The sequence below is a fragment of the Drosophila tropicalis genome, unplaced genomic scaffold (genome assembly GCF_018151085.1).
Source record: "Drosophila tropicalis isolate 14030-0801.00 unplaced genomic scaffold, ASM1815108v1 contig_845, whole genome shotgun sequence".
NCBI lineage: Eukaryota > Metazoa > Arthropoda > Insecta > Diptera > Drosophilidae > Drosophila > Drosophila tropicalis.
The window spans coordinates 9,510,591-9,530,654 of record NW_027173338.1 but is presented as its reverse complement, the minus strand read 5'-3'; the positions used below and the strand labels follow the sequence as shown (position 1 = coordinate 9,530,654).

The window sequence follows — 20,064 nt, the reverse complement described above, 5'->3', positions numbered from 1 at the left end:
ACAAACACACACCCACACACACACACACACATGTGATGACCGTAATGTTTGATTTTAGGCGCATTTTGCTTTTGAAAACCTCCGCCTCCACCCACTAAACCCACAATACCCTCCACCCAATCATCTCCATTCAGCTTCACCCTCATGTAGATACAAACATATGTCCAAGTCCACCTGCTCCGCCTCTCTAATGGCTGCTGGATTTCAACTTTTGCCAGCAGTTTTTATTCATCTATGTAGGTATATACATTTTGTTGTTCTTTACATTGGTCATCTTTGCGATTTGTTCGATTTTTAATTATTTAAATGGTTTTACGTATACTAATTTGCATTTGTGGAACCTGGTCCACCATTACATTGCCCCTCGATACGCATCAAAGTGGCACTCAGCCGTGGGCAGAAAAACTAAAAACGAGATGGGACACAGATAGAGACAACAGAGAGCGACTTTTCCTAATTGCCTCGAAGAATTTAAATTGAGACATGAAATTGAATAATTCAAAATAATTAGCAAGCAAGAAGACACGAAAGAAGCTAACAGTCTCCTCCCCCCACCAAAGTCTCTCTATCTTTGTCACCCAAACAGGGCAAACAGGGTCGCGTAATTGCATTAATGATTTTGACAAATGACCATTGCCATCTTCGCTTTCTTTTTTTGGCCTTGATGTAGTGTACTCTATCAACTATGTACATCTGTTTTAACTTCTTATACTTTTACGGTTAAAACCTGCCAATTTGTCTACAGAAACATTGATCAAGGCTAAATTTGCGACTGAGAGGCTTTATGCGATCCATTTCGATTGTCATAGTCATAGCAAAAATAAATAAATAAAACCGCAAATCAAGTCAGCCAGCTAGCTGCTAATTAAACTAATTGAGTAATTTCAAAGCCGAGCATCAAAGTACGAAATTAAATGAGCAAATAGTAGATACGCATAGAGAGATACCACCACCACCACCGCCTCTGCTAGACCCTGAGGGGACCTCCATTGATGGGGCGATAAAAGTGAGAAATAAAATAAAAACCGAACCAATTTTTAAGCTCAAAGAAATCAAACGAAATAAAGGAGGTGAGTGCCAGGGGGAGTCGAAAACTTCATTCACAAGATGCGTGAGCGATTAGTTTCGGACATTACCAATGGAAAAAACCTACCTACAATTTCGAAATCTATAAGGAATGCCACTGAAATGGAGTAGCTTCAAGTCTAACAGTTGTTAGTCCTAATCTTTGTACCAAAAATTACCCTTTGAGTCGAGAAATGCAAAAAAAATACGTTTTGAATGGGAATTTTCGACTGATCTTCCTTTAAAAGAGTGATATAAGACCAAGGAAAAGTAAGATCTCAGGGATCTGAGTAGAATTTAAGCTCCGAACTTTTGAAAAAGCAAAATTAGTTCATTTGAAAAACTAAACAAAAAGAAATCTATTTAATGTCATTGTTGTTACTTTTGTTGTTGTTTCTAGTTTTGTTGGGCACCCACAACACGCAGTTCTTTTGGCCATGACGACCAACCTGTCCTAATTAATTTCAAACTTAAACCAAATGACGCTCTTAATGGGGCGGGTCGGTACAGATAGGCATCTGAATGGGCCGCAATTAGTTGGCTTCTTATTTTTTGTTGGTCCATGGAGCTATGTGAACGGTTTCGCATGCGCAAGAAATGTGGCCAAATTTATGCAAATGCCGTTGGAGGCACTTAAAAAAAAAAAATAAAAAGAGTTTCAAACTTTCTTTGACCAAAATACAAATACATAGAGACAGAGAAAGAGAGAGACAGAGAGAGGGAGAGATACAGAGAATGTCAATGAACTGTCTTACAATAAAAATTGTTAATATTGAGAAAACGACAAAAGAAGAAATAACCGAAAACAGAAACCAAAAAAAAAAAAAATAATATAAGCTAAAATAAAATACGAAGAGATACAGAAATTGATCGCCAACAAGAACAACAACAACAACGACGACTAACAAAATGTGAGTTTATCATGAAACGCATTTTGCTTTTCAAGGGGGAATTCAAGTTGTTGAGCGGGGAAGAAAAGTAGCCTAGAGTAAGAAAACAACTGAAAAACTAAATGGTATTGAAATTAACATAAACTGGCCATAAATTAAATTAGCCAAAGCAAAGCAAAGAAGTATTTCGAGATGCCAACTAACTACAAACACACGACCACGCAGCAGAAGAGACAGCATCATCATTATTTGAATACAATTAACACAAAGAGAAAGCAACTATCTGCCCCACTCCAACAATGTATCACAACGTGTATCTTTAAGATACATACACACACACACATACATACATACCTCCGATCTATCTAGGCATTAATTTTCCCTTTGGTATTCCGAAACTAAACTACTAAAATCGTCAAAGACGACCACGACGACGCGACGCAAGTATCGAAAAGCAATAAAAAAACGAGTCGAGTATAATAACTAAATACATACATACAAATATACATAGTTAAAGATACCTGTACATTTTATTTTATTTTGTCTGACGATCGTGGCAACTTTTAATATATACAATAGATGCCTACAATAGAGATATATATACAAAGATACAGATACATAAGAAGAGCTGTAAGTACTTCGCTCTCGCTCTTGCTCTCACAAAACTGCCATCATCTAAATCTTATAAAAAAAAAAAAAATGTTGTCGTTTCTTATTTCTTTTTATTCCATTATACACTTTTGTTGTGTATATTTGTGTATTCCATTTTGTAGTTTTCGTTTTGCTGTCCGATCTCTTAAACCCCCTTCTCTCCCCCACCAACAACAACTAGTTGGTTGTTGCTTGTAAAGTACCTGGCCAATGTTCGTGGCCGTCGCGGCACAATGGAAAACGCGTATTGGCCAAAAGTTGCCTCGCTCGCGTTTTTGTCATTAAATTTGCGTTTATTTCATTGGTTAACTTGTTTTCTTTTTCTATTTCTATTTGTATTTAGCTCTCGTCTCTCTCTCTTCCAAGTTGTCTGTGTGTGTGTGTGTGTGTGTGTCTCTCTTGCTGCTAATTTTCGTTGCTGTATTGTTTCGTTATTTAAATTGTTTTATTTAATGATCGTGTTTACATACTTAGACCATCTTTTTCGCCCACAGTGTATAGCCATCTACTATGTATGGACTAATTATTAAACATTTTGCAAAAAGAAGGTTATACATTTAAAAACAAAAAACATTTATCATCTGCCGTCTTAACATAGAATCATTGAAACTTATCTTTAAGAAAACCTTAAAAAAAGGGAACTAAAGGGAAGTCATTATGATAGTAGTACCTTTTTTGTAAGTATCTGGCAATTTAAAGATCTTTTACCATAAATTTCATGAATTTTATATTTTTGAGATCAAAAAGTATTATCTAGATTCTAGAATGTTAGGCAATAGAATCGTGATATTCTTAGCTTTAATTCTTAAACTTTTTCATTGAGATTACATGTGATTCGTTTAGTCAATTTCACTTTCGATTTCATTGTAGTCCAATAAAGTTTATTTCAACTTCTTTTCTAAAACACTTTTCTCTTTAATCTATTTGTTTTAAATTAATTGAAATCTAACTAGTTCTTAAGGGCCAGATTAACAGAAAATACATATGGAATAATGTTAGTTCCAAAAAGGTTTTTGGGAATTTTTGGAGTCTCAAAGATCTATCTATCGCTCTCTAAACCTAGAGATCAGTATTAAGCTTTAAAGGTTTCTCTTTGTTTGTTTTGCTAATTATATGGAATTTTGGCTAACTTGACGTCAAAAAGGTCAACAGTTTGGCTTTGTGTATACCATTGAAAGAAAACTTTGTGAAAGACCCCAAAAGTTAAAGCTCAAAGCTAAAACTTGTTGAAAATTACAACTAAATTTCAAGAAATCTATTCAAATTTGGATTTTTGCTTGTGAAATGTTACTATAAGTATTGAGTAGAGAACTAAAAGGAGTTAAGCCCATCCTATCCAATTTTTGTGCTCTTCTTTCTTTCTCTTGTTCATCAGTTTAAGAAGGCTCAAAGTTCGTACTTTCTTCTCATTTTACTCCATTTTCTCAGCTATTTATAGGCAAATCTTTATTTTGATTCCTGCTTTAGTTTGAAATGTGATGTAATCCATGTTGAGAATGTATCTACACTTACTAGTTTCAACACACTTGGTGCATAATTATGTTGATCTATTTTGAATGATGATTTGCAGTCAAGAAACTGTTAGATCGATATATAGTTTCTGCTTTTCATAAATTACTTTTTGCGCGTGGCGTTTTAGTTGAGTTAATTATAACATTAACCGAACGAAACACGAAAACCTGGTCAGTAGCTTTTTGAGTTCATCACTCGTTCTCCCCACATGCGCTGATTTGTGAAGCGGAAGGTGTTTGCGGCATCCAAATATATATCCTACTACACGGACGGAGGCGTTGCCCACGTTGCCCCCGGCTCCCCTCTTTGCCTCTTTCTTATAATTCACTCGCCCCCTCATCATTGGGGTACTCGTTTGGGATACGATAAATTTCATATGACATTATTAGGTTTTTTATTCTTCGTGTTGTTGTTGTTGCTGTTGTATGTGATGCTGTTGTTGCCGTTGTTATTATGTCATAATTTTAGGAAAATAAAGCGCTCAACCAAAATAAATTAAAAATTGCTTTCATGCTTGAATTGTTCGATGGGAACAGAGACAGAGAGAGTGAGGGACTGAGACAGGGGGGAGGTGGGTACCAACGCGGACAGCAACGCAAGTACGCTGCGAATCTTTTGGGGCATGTGGAGCCCGATTTCATTACCCCCGGTATCCAAATATAAAGTCCGTACCTTACCCGTTTACCCCCTTGTCGAATCGATCACCGGCTCCAGGTCTAACTCAGCTGTGTCTGCCCATCCGCCAGTCAGTCGGTCGATGTGTGTGTGTGTGTGTGTGCATGTGCTCGCTCCCAAGTGTTTATGGTCGATTGGAAGTTTATAATGGATAATGTGCTCCTCTCATTGGATAGATGGTGGATGGTTTTGCCCGTTGGCTGCCCCCCCGCCCCCCTCTCTTGTATTTTCAAATTCAAATTTAGAACGAGAAATGAATGAAGTGCGCAATATTCAATTAAAGTCATTATTATTAGTAGTAATTTCCTCAACATAAGAGAGAGAGACAGAGAGAGAGAGACACAAGACCCACGACTGCGACTGGGTCTGATTGCTATTGATTGTTCGTCGACTGCATATCGATCAGGGGCGATCAATAATCGCCGCTCCCCTCAAAGACTAATTGATATTCGACTACAAGATACTAGTATATATGTATGTAGGTATTCGACTTCGACTCTCTGCCACATAGCCAGACAGATGCAGCCCCGTACCGGAAAAATTCATCAATTTTCAATTTGAATGTATTAAGGCAACCAACGGACTGTCAGTCAGTCAGTCAGCCAGTCTGTCCACCCACAACTTACTGCCATCGCATAATGAGGCATTATGCAAAAAAGTTGTTGTTTTTTCTTTTTATTATTTTGCTAATGAAGAGGAAAATTTCTACATACGGTTGGTTGTCTTTATTAAAAGTAATTAAGTCGCTGTAATTTTCATTTGTCAAACATACTGCCAATTGGAATTGGTTGGGTGCGGATGCCATCAAATGCGGTCACCATCTCTGATATGATATACTAAGGCCCACTAAAAGAGATAGTAAAACTAACCAACTTTGCTTTCGATATATTCTCTAGGTTTTCTAGTCAATTTCATCTTCTATTGCGACCCCATGCCATGAATTTTTATGGGCCATCCGCAGAGTAGCAGCAATTCGACAAAAATGAATCAAAAAAGAATCTCTGTCTGTGCGGCATTCTCTCTCTCTCTCTCTCTATTTCTGTCTCGCATTCTCTCGGCATCATTGAAGTAAGTAATAATTGTATCTAAATTTGTACGCAGAACATTTGAATCTTAATAAAATTTATAGTTATGACAAATATCAGCCCTTGCCCCACTTTACCCCCCTCTGTCAGCGCTCTCCTTTCGCTGTGGGGAGCTTTAAAAGCATTTTTCGTGGTCGAGAACGAAGAAATTGAACTCAAGTGCAGACAATTGAAGCTCCTCCGAATGAAAGTCAATGGGTTAGTCTCCAAAATTGGGTGGGGTAGGTGGTAGGTGGTGGGTGGTGCGTGATTCTGCTGGTGGCATGGCGGTCATATGACGTACCCCTTTGATGCAAAGTGCTTTGCTTTTTTTTGGTCTTCTTTTCTTTTCTTTATATTTCTCTTTCTAATTGCTACTTTTTGCCAGCCTTTATTAAGCCGAAAAAACAACATGAAACGATAACAAACTATAGTCAACGATTGATCGTATGATGGTCAGTCCGAGTACTTGCGCCATTTGGTTAATTGATTTCATCATCATATTTGATTTTTTTTTGGTTTTCGTCTTTCATCTTCTCCTCGCAAAGGCTAAGGTACCGCCATCCTGCCAAAGCTTAGACCAATTTCAATTGCTTTTCATTCGTTCGGAGGGTTGAATGAGCACTTCTTAAATAAAGGGTAATGTAGTTTTTGATGACTTTTGCTACAACCCTCGCCTCACCAAATCTCGACGCAATTCGCTACCATCATCATCATCGCAGTTCAGTTGAGACCATCAGGCACAATTATGCCAAATTAAAATCTATATACGGTCGCTCTCTTTGTTTCTATTAAAATCATGATTAACTGGCATATGTTTGGCTCTGGCTTTGGGGCTCTGAAAGGGGTGCCACTTCAATTGCACGACATTCAATTAACAAAACTGATTTGTAATCACATTTTAGACTAAAAAAAAACTGTTTCTCTTTTTTTGTATATGTAGCTAAGATTTAGAAGGAGCCGTCGGGGAAGGTGTGGTGGGAGGGGGACAGAAACGCACCTGGTGATAAAAGTGTCGAATGCCATAGAATTTATTGCCTCCCTTTGATTCTTTTTCAATTCGATCCGATTCGTGTTCAATACGATGCCCTTTTTTCACTCTGTTTGAAGGGCTACCGGCAAGGGAGTCTCAACTACCTGCATCTGGTTCTTCTACTGCCAACTAACTAACATCCTCACCTGTGTGTAGGTGTAGCTGTACCTGGGTCCTTCTAATTGCACCCACTTAGCACTTGACTCAGCCTCATCGTAGCCCTCTTGCCAACTGACCAGCAACAATTCATGTGTTGATTTTTCCAGTGATACGGGTTGGTTTTTCTTTTCCAGTTGTGCTCTTTTGTTGTTGATAATCCGAACAAAATAAATTTTCGTGCATGACAGCGGCATTTTCTTGTGTTTTCTTTTCTTGGGCGGATCTGTGATCTTCTGATGGCAAACCATGTCAAAATTGAAACTCAAAGTACTTCCAAAGTACTGTCCATACTGTCTCAGTCATAAATTCTGTTTAAGAAATATTCCAAAAGCATTCAACTTGGGGGAAAAACAATAAGCCAACTAATTACTTATACGCGTGGAAATTTCAGAAATCTTTTTGGCACAACAAAAATAAAAAATAAAAGGGTTAACTAGAGGAGAAAATTGGGTGAAAGGGTTGTAAGTTGGAGAGTTGAAAATTATGCGCTGCAATTTTTATTGCTTCATTGTTCTTATGAACGGCTCCTGGGCGGTTGTGTAATTGTTGTTCTTGTTGTTCTTGTTGTTGCTTTGGTGGCGCTTTGTGTTTGGACGTTTTCGGGTTAATGTTAATTACCAAAAACTGCTTTGGCACTTTGGGCTGACCGAACCAAAAAACGAAAAAAAACCCAAAGCAATTAAAATTTTTATGACGCACTGAGTTATTACTTCAAATCCACAAAAACTTGAGTAATGCCTCCACCACCAAACACCACCGAAGCCGCATCTACTACATCTGCTACATCTCGTACTCGGCAAAAGGACGTGAGAAATTCTGAAATTGAAAGGGAAAAAATCTACGCCCCCGAAAGAAAATGAGAAAAGAGACACAACGAGAGATATTAAAAAGATTTATTGTTTTATGATTTTCAGACAGAGACTACGATAGATAGAGAGAGAGAGACAGAAAGAGAGAGAGGTCAGAGACTGTCCCAAATTAATTCGACATCCTCTTTGCAATTGTTTTCTACCTGTGCGCGCGCAAAGAAGTCAAAGGTCAACAAGAAATTAAATACCATTATTTTACATCTTGGCCGGATTATAATGCGAACATATTCGGTTGCACTTTCTCCGGTTCCCTTGACTAATAGAAATGCTGTAATTAAAGTCTAACTGTCAAAATGCAATAAATTATTCATATGATTCGCAGCACGCCCTCTACCGCTGGGAAGAGTGGCTTCCCCCCAAGACCCCCAACATGGTCAGCCGACGGCATTTTCATCCATGTATCTTATGGTATTCCATCGTTCACAAGTTACGAGTCTCAAGCATTGAATTGATCGGCTAGCTACTACTACAACAACAACAACTACATAAATAGTCCCTAACGTTTGACTACGATTTTTCTGTCGACATTTTTCAATGATAATTTACATAAACCCAAAGACGATTTTAAATGGTAGTTTGTCTATGCAAGTGAAAAGGTTTTTATTTTTGGAAATTAGATATGTGAAAGTTTATTAATTAGACAAAGGCAAGAGATGAGAGAAATGTTATCTGTGTGTGTGTGTGTGTGTGTGTGTTTGTATGTGTGTATGGTGAGGTAAGGTTGTTGCCGCCAGAGACGAGACAATCCATTGGTCACTTGTTTTATTTTGGTGGAATATACATATATTATATTTAGACAGTTGAAAGATGTTTACTGCAAGATATCATCAACATTGGCGTAGGCAAAGGGGTTACTATGGGTTCAAGGGTCTATTCCACTTCCATCTGTTATTGCCTGATAAATATTCAAAAGATTCCTCGTGGGAAACCATTCTTGATCTTCTTTAAGTGCATTAACTGATTAGTTATAGTTAGTAAGTTAGATAAACATGTTCATAAGTCAATTCGATTGCAAAAATCTTATTCCAGAATCAAATTTTATAGATCACCTTTGATATTAATAGAGATAACTTTGAATCTTCCCTTTTTGTAGGTAAATTTCTGTTAAATACGTCTATGATCTAGGCATATGTATATGTGTGTGTGTGTGTCTAGGCTCTTACATCATTTGGTCTATGGTTAACTAACGAGAATTGTCTAAACTAAGCCAAGTTAAGCTTGTGTTTTGTTTGGTTTTAAGCTGGAGACCAAAACAATGGATTGCATGATAAGGACGCATATCAATTACAAGTTACAAGAGTTTTCCAACCAAACAACGCGATTAACATAAAAGGGCAGCAACTCCAACAGCAACAGCAACAACAACGAAAAGTGGTTAAAAAGTAATAGGCGTAATAAGAATAATTGGTGATAGGCGTCCAGGGCAACAACGGGCTAACTGAAGGGGGGGGTGGGTGGGTCAAATGCGTGTCACTGGCAGAAGATGTGGGCGAGTGTGGCAGGGTGGGGGGGAGGGGCGACAGCGTTGAAAGCGTTGACTTGTGACCATTTCATAAATACCGTTATAAACAAATTACGACAATAATAAGGGCACAACAAAAACAAAACAATAGCAACAACTACAACTACACCCGAATAAAAAACAACTAGAAAGGGTCGTCTATTCAGGACAACAACAGCAAAAACATATATATTTTTTATTGCTAACATTTACACATGTACAAGTCACGCCCACAACAGAGCCTCAGCCCCTACACACACACACACACACACACACATCCATATGGGCTAATACTGAACTGAAATTATGAATTTCTAATGAAATTAACCATAATGGTGAGAAGGGGAGGGCAACCCTGGAAGCCCCCCAGCGAGCACTTGGTCAAGGGTGTTTATTTGTCGACGGACGTTTCACGACGAACCTCACGAATGGAACCCAGAGACAGCTGCGGACATCTGCGGAGGATAGCAGGAACAGGGAACAAGGAACAAAGTCGCACACCTACACCTACTTACATACACACATACATACATACACACTTGGGCTAGGGGCTGTATTAGCCTGCCGTTGACCTCGCCTCGCCTCGAATCGACTGGCCCAAAAGGCAACCCTTCCTCCGCTTCCGTTTTCCACATGCATCGCACATTGTAATTTTTGGTAATAAAAATTTCTTACTTTATAATTTCATGAAGGTTCTAACTAGCCGAACCCCATAAGAAAGAAAATTGCATGGTCGTACACATTGCTCCATTTGAATATTCACGAATGTTTTATTTATGCGTATCGTGAATCACATTCGAGTGAAAAAAAAGCAGGAAAAAACAAAGAACAAACCCCAAAACAAGAACAAGAACAAGAAACAATCGTACCAACTGTCCAGTTAAGCTTAAGTAGGTATTAATATCTCCCCAGTGACGCGTCCTTACGGCCAAGTCAAGCCAAGCCAAAGCCAAACCAAGCCAAACCGAGGCAAACTGCGATTGCATTACCACAAAACTTTGCGCAACTCATCGATACGCAACTGTGTGGAAATGGCCCAAGAGCGGGGGAGCAAATGTCGGTATCAGCCAGGAGGTGAGGGAGTATGGGGGCGGGTGTAGGTTGAGTGGGCAGTTAGTCACAAATACAATCGCGTAATTAATTAAGCGCGTCAGCTGGACACTGGAAACCTCTGCCCGCCCCATAAAAGGATAGGCACAGTGGGACATGAGAAGCATTTACCATCTAAAGATGATCTCGATTGATTTCCATTTCAAGCTCGTTAAGGAAAGTTAGTAAGAGGAAAGTATTTGCTAGGATCTATTTTGGGAATGATTACAACCTGCCTCTAACACTTGGTCAGTTGGCAGGTTGGCTCCACTGTGCCTACAGTCGAGAGTCTCAGTGTCATGCTGTGCAGGGGCTTTTAACCTGTCCAACGAATACATTTTGAGACGGAGACACAAGCATTGAATGGGTCCGATTATTGAGAATGTGGGCGTAGGAGGAGGGTTGGGGTGTAAGAAAGGTAAGGCTGGGTAAGAGTCACCGGCAGAACGCAAAAAATAAACACACACCTCAAATCGCATTTTGTCCTTTATCAGGTAATTCACTTTTTAACTTGCTCTTCACATTTTATTTTGTAATTCCACTTTAGCTTGGGGTTTGTTATTTTTGTTTTGGGGTCTCTTCTTTTACGTTTCTTCTCCTCGTTTTTGCTTTTTGTGTAATTGTTTGCCATTAATTACAGCAACAACAACAACAACGACAATGGAACAGGAGACAATCGCAAATATTTCCGTTTTTGCTGTTTTGTTGTTAATTTTATTTATAACTCTGAATGACACACCTTCGGAATACGATTTACGATCTTTGGCTGCCATTTCTTGATGTTGTTATGCATTAAATGAAGGAATCGATGTCCAGATCCGTATACACTGTACAACATAGCAATTGGAAGTCAGTGATTCAGTCTAACCCAAGCTATTCCCTAATTCGCACAAATAGAAACTTGCCCAAATATGATTTCCGTTTCCGGATATTGTCCATCACACAGACAAACCACCCAACCACCCGCTCATCCCACCCACACATTCACATTAGTTCTAAGCTCAGACGAACAGGTTCGAAGCGACACGAAGTGCACACTGCAATCGGGTACAACCCGAGCGCCAAGTGAGCGAATCTCGGTCTTCACTAACTTCGCTTGGTTGATGGTGGGGGAGGGGCACAGTAAGGGGCGTTGGGGAGAACGTTCATATTCATATCCATTGAGGTCGCCAGCCGGCAAAATGTTAAGAAAAACAATAACAAACCTCAGCTGAGAAAATTGGCAAATTCTTAAGAGACAAAGCGTGGTTAAGAGAGTATGAGTAAGAGATGCGAAACGTGAAAAGAGAGTGCCTGCAGTAATAAGTTGCACAATTTGAACAAACGCCCAAGTTCCTTTTTATTTTGTTTTGGGTTGGGGGGTAATGGCAAGGTGTAATGATGGTCCCCCCCACTCTGTATGTGTGTGTCTGTTTGGCTTAAGAAGTCTTTTGCCGTCTAGTTGCTGTCTTCTCGGTTGCCTTCTTACAAAACGACTTTGAGCTTGGCAGGCCGCCAAATCGAAGAATAGAATCAATATTTCTGCCAATGCAGTAACAGAAGAATACCAAGTACATTGCAAAAGTCCTTCCGATTAGGAAAACTTCCATTTGGGTATTAGCGAGTATATTCATCATTCCCGTCGGCATTTTTCCCCCTCCTGTGGTGAAAGAAACCCAAAAAAACTAATTCAATAAATAAAACAGCCAGGAAATCTTTATACGACCATGAAAATCGGGTGGGAGAGGATGTTTGTTTGTTGCTGGATGTGGGTGATTTTAGGTGTAAGAGCGTGTAAAGAAAAACAGCAGAAAACGCAGACAATGTCGACGATGACACGTGCTTTTTTCAGCTGTTTTGTATCTCTGTATGTGTGAGTCTGTGTGTGTGTGTGTGTGTGTGTGTGGAAAACTCGCAACTGCGCGAAAAAAAGGACAAAAACAAAAATCGCAAAGAAAAAAAGGCAAAAAGAGGAAAGAAACAAAAAAAAAAACGCAGAAAAAAATCACAACCAGCACGTAACGGCGTCAACAACAGATGCGCGTATATAGAGAGGGGGGTGGGTGGGGCAAAGAGTAAACCAGCAAAATGCAATCCAAAATGGGAGCATAAGAGACAGACAGAAAGAGAGAGAGAGAGCAAAAAGAGAGCAGAAAACAGTTTCGCCTGTGTCTGTGTGTGTGCCTGCAGGTGGCAGCAGCATTGCAGGTTGTGTGTGAGTGACAGTCCGACAGACAGACAGACAGACCGAAGCGACGGCATGGTCGGTCGCCGACAACGTCTTTTTGGCGCGTGACGTCGACTACACTCCCAATAATGGCATCAATGTGTTAGTATGTGTGTGTGTGTGTGTGTGTGTGTGGGGGGGGCGGAGTGGGCTCGTTGCTTGTTTGGGGCTCGGTGTGATGGCAGCTGGCAAATTGCATTATTATGCCAGTGTCTGCAATCTGCACTCACAGAACAACCGTAACAGCACCCAAAAAAAACAATAATAATAACAACAAGCACAGTTCATTCGACAGAGACAGAAAGAGAGAGAGAGAGCGAAAGAAAAAAACAATATGAAATGCACAAACAAAATGCAACAAAATATATATATATATATGTATATATATATATGTATGTATACGCAAAGAAGAAAAAACAAAAACAAAATTCATTTCATAGGGTTCCATGCAGTTGCTGTTGTTGTTGCTGACATTCGGTCGATGGGCGATTAGAAAACTGCAGCCAGTGAGTGGGCGGCTGTGTGTGGATGAGTGGTCAGTGTGTGCGGTCGGGTGGAGTGGTGGGGCGGGGGCGGGGGACTTGGTGGATTACATTCAGTTTTGTTCAAAAATTAATAGAATTTCATAAGCTTTTCGGGCTCTGTCTGTCGCATTCATGTGCTCGTTCTCGCTCTCTTTTGATTTTTAAGACTCGCTCTCTCGTTTTAGCAACAACAAGCCAAACGGTACTCTTTCTCTTGCATTCTCTCATACTCACACTGGCTTTTACTCATCTCTCTCTCTCTCTCTTTGTCTATTTCTATTGCTCTCTCTGTCTAGCATATATAAACATACTCAATTGCTGCTGTTAGCCCATTCGCTAGCTTGCTCTTTCAAATGTTAATTTGAATTTTTATTAGGTTTTAGGCTTTTATTGTTGTTGGTTCCCTGTGCGTTGTTGTTCTTGTTGTCAGGCATTTTATTTTCACTTAAAATTGCAATTGTTGTTGGCAGGGTCCGTCCTGCTGCTGCTGCAGTTGCTGCTGCTAGCGTTAACGTTGGCGCCTCCGCTGCTGTCTCTGTTGCTGTTGAAAGTGCGACTGCGTTAGAAAATTGCATTTGATAAAACTAAGCAGCATAAGGCACACACTAAAACACACACACACACACACATAGATAAAATGCATTGCAATCAATTTTTGGGGCTTGTCATTAAAGAAGTTTAAGGCTATCTAACGTTACTTTCTTTTAACTCATCTGCCTCAAATATCATTTACAACTCCCAGAAGTATGCAACAAATATTGTCCATCCTGTTTAAACACAGATCCAATCAGCTGACAATTTTGATTACAGATCTTTAAAAGATCTACTAAAGTGGTTAACGTGTTAACATTGGAAATCAGAAACCCATCATTGGGGATTCAAGGAAATTGGAATCTTCAGTTTATAATTTTAAGGTCTTAGCGTTCATAAGAACAGATCACAGATGACCATAGAGTTTGTCGGATATCTATAAAATGAGTTAGAATTAGATTTTTAGATTACGGGCCAGGACACTCTAGACACACAGATGTTTCATTTCATAAGTTGACAGTAATAGATAAAAAACTCTTAAGATATCTGCGGGAAAGTTGTTTCACCTGATCAACCATTCATTCGAGTTAGTTATAGTACTTAAAATTCATATGATTTCTTTGAAATTTTTGCCTTATTTACAATTTCAATATCTTTCAATTACATACAATTCGAAAAGTGTCGAATCACCTTATGAAAATAATGTGTAAAAAGGTAAGTACATACATGTAAGGATTTTCATATACTCAATTGAGTGCATTTCTAATTTCGTATTTTGTTTCCTTCATCATTATTTACAGAGGTCATGGAGATTATGGAGTTTTTTGTGCCAACTCATGAGGCACACAAAATGAAAAAATCTGGCGCCAGCAAAGAAAACAATTGTGCATAAAAAAGGAAACAATTGAAACTCAATGTGTCCTTCGAGGACTTGCAAAGCAAAAGAAAAACAGGACCTGCAATTAGACATTGGCTCAGCACAATTTACCTAGAATCACACACACTATGAAGGCAAAAATTTGAAAAGTCACTCGCCTGTCATGACCTGTCAGGGGCATATCAACATTTTCTCTCTCTCTGTTCCCGACGGCACAAACCACTCCATGTACATACATATGTATTGACACTCTTGATGATGATTCTTCATCTACTGGTGGCCACTCTTTTTCGGTTTGTACTTTGAATATATTCATACTTATATTTGATTCCCCATTTTCGGTCGACAATTTATGAGTTGCCGGGTCGTATACACACAGATCTACATCTTGGTGTGGAGGCGACCCACCGCATTGCGACTAATGGTGCTTGTTGGCATCGTTGAAGGATGAAGGATGGGGGAGAGACCATTTTATACCCTTTTTCGCAGGCAATAAAAACATTTTCTTTTCGCCCGGACGCGCGAGAACAACAACAAGAAAGAAGAAAAAAATGAAATACTGAAAAAAATTAAGAAAAATACTTGGCCATTCGCATTGTTGTTGTTGTTGTTGTTGCTTTTTTTGAAAACAGAAAACGCATTAAGTGCGCGGTTTCCATTGTTTATAACATTCTGTGCTTCGCCCAAGACAAGGCAAAAGGATAATTAAGAATGCTTATTTATCTAGAACGCATAGCAGCGACAGAGGCAGAAGCAGAAGCAGCAGCGGCGGCGCCAATTGTCCAGGCTCTCCTTTTTTTGGTTCTGTTGACCACAGGGGGGAAGAAATGGTAAAGTCCAATGAAAGGGTTCGCGTAGAAAAAGCCAAAAACTTTTATTTTTTTATGATAAATTGTATGTTGGTCCCAGCGAAAGGAGCAGAAGATGAAGGCGCCATCTAAAGGTCACTTGGCAGGGACACGCATCCCCGCATTTTTCTTTTTTATGGCAAAATCAATGAGAGAGAAGAGAAGTGTAGAGCTGCAGCGAATGTCAAGTTTTCGCTCTCTCTCTCTAGCTCTCCCTTCCTCCCTCCCTCTCCTCCTCTAGAGAAAGATTCGCTCTCGCTTTGCTAATTAGCCAGTAATGGGGTAGAGCCCGCAAGTTGGCGATTTGAAAATTATACAAGGAACGCGGGAACACACCAGAAAATGGAAAAAAAAACGGAACTGGTAACTGGCAATTGGAGTTGGAGTTGGGGGCCAAAACCTAGAGGCAAAGGCACACGCAAATCACTTGTTTTCATGTAATTAGCCATACACACACACACACACACACACGCATACTCTTTGGCAACGGTTAACGGCTTGAACTGGCTTCGACTTGGACTTGGTCTTGGTAATTAACCAAAAAAAACCGATCACATCTAAGCAAAGTTTTTGCCATAGACCAAGGAGGGGAATCCCCTCTCGCTAGCTTTCTGAATCTTTGTTTTTCGTTCAATGACCGATAAAATTGCCTCAACCAATACGGCCAACTCGACCAAGTCGCTAAACTCAATTCTCCAAGCATCACCTTTTAGCGGGTTATTGATTATTAATTTTTTGTTTAAGGTGTTTTCTTCTTCTTCTCTCCGTGTGTGTGTGTGTGTGTGTGTGTTTCTCAAACATTTTACTAACCCCGCCATTCGCTGTAATTACAGCGACGCGTTAATTGTTCACCTCTCCTGCATTCTTTTGTTTCACAGTATGTAAGTATTTTGGTATTTGTTTTGGGATGCTGGAGTCGACGATAGGCCAAAAAAAAAAAACCAAAAATATAAAATTAAACACAACATTAAGTCGAGGCGAGGAAACTACACTTACGCGTCGTCGTATAACGGACGGAAGATTGCTCCGTTCATTAGCTTTCATTACCATGGTATTGCTATTTGTAGAGACAATTACTGTGCACATGTTGTTGTTTGGCAATTTTGATTTATGAATTGTGGCCAAAAGGTTTACACCATTAGGGTGTAAACTGGTATAAGCCATAAACTAATGCCTATTCCATTAAAATTGTTAAATGAAAATAATAGATGTATTAGCAATAAGTGTGTAAAACAGATATCAATGAAATCTACTCTCAATTTTGAGATCTTTTGAAAAATAAGTTTAGAAAATAAACAACAAAATAGGAAACTATTTAAAACTAGCTAGAACTTGCATCAAATCGATAGATAGATCAGATAGAACTGTAGAATTTCAAATTTACTCCAAATTTGGAACATTTTTTGCGTGAAATGTTCATAAAATGAAGTCTTTTAAAGTCGAAATGGTTTTCAACTGGAATCTTCTTTTTTTGACCATGTAAAACATTCTAACAAAATGCCAAAAAATGCATGAAAAGCTAGTTAATTACATCTATTACTTTTTAATAGTAATTCCCACAAGCTAATGCATCAAGATAATATAAGATAACAAAATATATAAAATACTAGTTTGAACATTTAGTTTGAATCTTTATAAAATTTACCTTTAACTTAAGAAATTAACAAGGTTAAATTGTTATTAAAATGTAATTAAAAAGGTATGAAAGAAGAACTACCCAAGTTACCTTTAACTAAATGAAACCTTTTCAATCTTTATAAAATTTACTTCTTCCTAATACATCAATAAGATTTGGTTTAACAAATAATTATACTATATAGCCTTCAATACAAGTTCGTGGCAGATCTTTTAATAAACAAGTCTTGAAAATTACTTTAAGCCAATTTAGCTTAATTAATTTTGTTTTGTTTTGTTTGGTTTACTGTGATATTTTAATATATCGAAATGTCATTTGGAAGTTGAATGATTGTCTCAAAAAGAATACATATATGATTCAGTGATATGCAAAATGCAGTGTATCTAATTTGGCTTCCGGTTTGCATGGAAACTAATCATAAAACATTTAATTCGTTTTGAATTTTAAACAAAATCTTTATCGATTGTTTTAGACGAATCTTAATTGTCAGAGTGTCAAGTATATGATATGATTGCATTATATTTGAAATTTATTTCCAAACTAGATGGCATTGTATATACATATATATAATATATAAATATTAACAAATTTCAAGATGATTTTATGCGTTTATAACTTTTGTATGTAGATCTAGATTATCTAAATCATAAGTTAATAAGTATGTTTTATTAAAAAAGGTTAAACCAAGTATTGGCTATGGAAAATATTGTCTGTTTGCTGACTAGACATTTAGTTAAGTAGAATCATACAATATATTTTTACTTTCTTTGAGATTTTACCTTAAAAAGTATAATAATAAACGTTACTTTTAAAAATGAGCAAATGCAAATGTTGTTTAAAAGACAACTATTTCATTTTAATTTAGTTTCTGTTTTGTTCAAAAGCTTTTGCAAATTAAAGAGTAAACTAAATTGGGTAATTAACTTTAGTTTCTATTTAGAAATCTATTGTCGTTTAAGAATTTAAAATATTTTGGAATTTTCTCTATGTTAGGTAAAATGTTTGCAATTCGCCCTTGAAAGTATGCAATAGGAACTTGAAAGTTAAAGAATTCCCAAAAATTTCCATGTTGATTCATTTTTCAATTTATAATGAATAACTAATTTATTTCTAAACTTACCACTGATCTTTGTCCTTTAATGAGATTTTAAAATTTCCAAATTTTTGTGTTTTACGTATTTATTATATATTTTTTTTAAGTATTTATTTAGCTTAACACTTGGTCCAATTGGTTATTAGTTCAATTTCATTTTACTTAATTTTTTTTTACACTTGAATCACTTATTATTTGAAATAGATTTTAATGATGATGGATTGAATTTGTATTCTTCGGCTGCTTAATTTTGTGAAATTTTTTATTTACTTTTAAGATTTTGGCGGTAATTATTGAATTTTGAGTTCAAATTACGCTGCAAAAACAAATGGAAACTGAAGAAATTTAGAAGCGAGGCAACAATAAATTGTCAATCAAATGGAGCAATAGTGACAGTCCGACGACAACAATAATAACAACAAGAACAACAGCAACATAAGAACAATATCAAATTGGTAATGGGGGAGGGAAGGGGCAAATGCACTTTAGTGTTTTGTGATTTTTGCTTTTGTTTGTTTCTTTGAATTTGTTTTGTTGTTGTTGTTGTTGCTTTTTGATTGTGTGTGTGTGTGTGTGTGTGCTCTGCTCTGCTTGCTGTTCTGATTTCTGTTGCGGGATATTCTGTGAATCTGTGTGAATTTTTGTTCGTTTTTTATTAATAAAATGCACAACTTCCGTTATTAATTTTGCAACGACAACAACAATTGTAGTCGCGACGACACTGACGACGACAGCCACTGACAGCCAACAACAACAACAACAACAACGTCAACGACAAGCAGTGACAGCAGACAGAATTTTTGGGGGAGGCGTAACGGTGATTTTGTCTCCCCGGTTCTATGGGGACATTGAATATCAAAATCAAAATAAAAACTCACAAAAAAACCCGATCAACAATCAATTGGCGTCGGCACATTCAGATTTCGCTCCTGTGCACGCGATTCCCATACCCACTACCCCCGTCCCACCCTCCACGCTGGCGGTGATGATGACGGCTGCTGCATTCATTCATAAAAATCAGGTTGTAAAAAGGAGAAACAACAAAAAAAGAAAGAAAGAATGATAATAACAACAGCAAGCAAAAGCAAACGTTGAATTTATTTACACATTAAGCCAAATTGCCGTCGCGTAAATAGTTGTTGTTGTTGTTGCTGTCACTCTCATTGCAAATTGTTGTTAAAATTGCATTTTCTTTGCGTGTGTGTGTGTGTGCGTGTGCGTGTGTTTGTTTGTTTGTGTATTAGCCGCAGGAGGCAAATTGTCACTGATTTAGTTAATTGTCATTGCACTCGAAATTGTTGTACAAAATTTTGCTTAATAAAATTTTGTATTTTCTATGTTGTTGTGGTTTTTGTATTTTGCATTGCATTGCATTTGCTTTTGCATTTTGTTGCACTGGTTTATGATTATTTTGTTTTGTTTTTGTTTTCGTTTATTATTACCGTTTCTCACTTAATTCACTCGATTTGTTTTGTTGGTGTTGCTGTTGTTGCAATTGTCTCTTATTTGCCACAAAAACCAAAACAAATCACAAAAGTCAGGCAATCAAGAGATTGAGAGAGATGAATTTTTAAGCCGCACTTGAACCACGACACTTGCTGCCCGCCTGATTGCTGAAAATGTACTGAGATCCCGACAGCGTAATAAGAATTCTTGTTTCTTGTTTCGGTCTTACCCGACAGCGCCAAGTCAACAGCAACAACAACAGCAATGAAGACAACAAATATCCGAAAGATACGCAGCTACAATTCGTATCCACAAGTTGCGTTGCATACGAGCATACGATTCGAACATGTTCGCTCTCGAATTCGGTTGGCAACGGGGCCACCCACCACTAAGCA

The 20,064-nt window shown here is 38.0% G+C and overlaps 1 protein-coding gene across 2 annotated transcripts in view; it reads right to left on the bottom strand.

Moving 5' to 3' along the window:
• ab (abrupt) overlaps positions 1-19,828 on the bottom strand; it is a 52,529-nt gene extending 32,701 nt beyond the window's left edge. Inside the window, exons 1-2 of one of the 2 annotated variants that reach the window (XM_068295493.1) lie at positions 19,666-19,828; positions 18,251-18,466 (exon numbers count right to left, since the gene is read on the bottom strand). The gene's annotated coding sequence lies outside the window, so the exon portion shown is untranslated. Of the gene's footprint in view, positions 1-18,250; positions 18,540-19,665 lie in introns of those variants that run through there. The other variant, XR_011033112.1, reaches the window with a different exon arrangement.
• Between the last annotated feature and the right edge of the window lie 236 nt (positions 19,829-20,064).